The sequence below is a fragment of the Octopus bimaculoides genome, chromosome 1 (genome assembly GCF_001194135.2).
Source record: "Octopus bimaculoides isolate UCB-OBI-ISO-001 chromosome 1, ASM119413v2, whole genome shotgun sequence".
Lineage (NCBI taxonomy): Eukaryota > Metazoa > Mollusca > Cephalopoda > Octopoda > Octopodidae > Octopus > Octopus bimaculoides.
In genome coordinates, this window is record NC_068981.1 from 162,827,589 (window position 1) to 162,829,830 (window position 2,242).

Sequence of the window (2,242 nt, forward strand, 5' to 3'; positions counted from 1 at the left end):
GGATTGTTGATTCTTCTTTACCAGTTTACTCCTTTTTATAGGCTCGCTGAAATGTAAATATGAATAGATAAGTAACAATAATTGTCGTAAATAATCTCTACAAAAACGGAAATCAGAAATAATTACGTGGGAGCGGGAAAAGGTATTTTAAAAAAATGGCGTAAGAATAAGAATGTAGAAAATACTTGCATGTGAATTTGGAGCAAAAATATCAGCCAATTAGCAACACTAAATTCAGATTCAACAGCATTTAGCTATTAAAAGGATGGTTGTTACGTGCATGTAACATTCAAACATCCATTCGAATATGCAGTGTCAGCTACCACATTTTCCAATCATAAACACCTTGCTTATTGTAGAGCGGATACAAAATGGATTAACATGCAGTTAAGTGTCTTCAAAATATGAAAATATATTGTGGCAGAGACCGGAAGTGACCATAAATTCATCATGAAAACAATACATAGAATTTTTTCATGATCTTTGAACCTATATTGTCACACGTGCTCATACAGATACGATATTAACAAAGCATCATTCGTTCTGCATTGTCACCTGAGTTTCTTCTTGGCGTGCATTCACCGCCTTTCGATAGTCTGTTTACGGATGCTCACATAGAGCAACAACATTTAAGAATGGTTTACACTTCACAGCTAAATATGTATCCTAAACTAATAGTTGATGTCTACTTATCGGATATTGAACGCGTCTCTGGTAATATCCTCTGTGTTATAATGGACCAAAGTGTTTCGTGTGCACGATTGAGGATATCATTTGGACAGCATTTTCCTGTTCTCTTTCTTCTGCATCAAACATCCAATTCCTTTTATTTACTTATCCTGGTGATATTCCTGGTGCATGTATTTATGAATCTAAGGGATTTTACTATCGTTATTTCCGGTGCAATTCACTTTTACTTTTTTTACGACACTAAACTGTACGCTAACCCAAACTGTAACCAGATTAAAGAAAAATACAAAAATGATAGAAATTACCAAAGGATGTCGATTATTCAAAGATTTTATAACTATAAACTCTAAAACACTAAAAATTCAATAATAAACATACGCTCGTCTTTGGAAATTCCACAGCTGAATGGACGCATTAATCTATACTAGCATATAACTACTACATGTTGTTGACATTGAATTCTGTGTTGCTTTGATATTAATCTTAGGACAATTTTCGTGTGACGTAGGGACAGTCAGACACAAATTTTGAAATATCCAACCTGTACAAGAATTGTATTGGTTCATTTTTCACACAAACAAAAAAATAAGTTTGACTATTCAGGCCAGCATTTAAAAAATAATAATAATAATTTACTTAGAATATATGTTGAATTTTTTGAAGAGGATTCAAAAAGTGTGATGTGCGTGACATTGCATAAAAGTTTTTCTACCTGAAAATATGAACAGCTAATTCTTCTGAATTTCTCCACCGTGCCCATGAATTATGTATATATGTCGCTAGGTCACTAACAAAACATCTTTGTAAAGTATGTGAAAGCGCTTTCTCTGTTACTATGTTCCTCTATTTTTCAACATTTTCAAGTAAAAACCGGAATGTGTGTGCTGCTTGTAAAGCCTACATTTTAGTTTAAACAGTTACTAAAGGACAAGCAACTGCATCTACTAGATTTGACTAGCAAGAGTGTGTGCCGCCCTGGCTGCCTCTTGAGTTCCGTCCCCGGGCTTCTAAGTCTATACTGGTTTATACAGCAAGTCCAAAAGTGTTGTCCCCATAAATGCGTCGCCCGAGGTGGACCGTCTCCTACGAATTCTCTTAGTTATGCTACTGGTAACTAATACTCTAAGTCATTTGGCTCTCAACCTTTTTTTTGTCTTGGGACCCCTTTAATTACTATTTTATTCTGGTGAACCCCATAGCTATTCGATGTTTAAAAACTAATTTTATAGATACAGTAGGCGCAGGAGTGGTTGTGTGGTAAGTAGCTTGCTTAACAACCACATGGTTCCGGGTTCATTCCCACTGTGTGGCACCTTGGGCAAGTGTCTCCTACTATAGCATCGGGCCGACCAAGGCCTTGTGAGTGGATTTGGTAGACGGAAACTGAAAGAAGCCTGTCGTATATGTATGTATATGTATGTGTGTGTTTATGTTTGTGTGTCTGTGTTTGTCCCCCCAGCATCACTTGACAACCGATGCTGGTGCGTTTGCGTCCCCGTAACTTAGCGGTTCGGCAAAAGAGACCGATAGAATAAGTACTAGGCTTACAAAG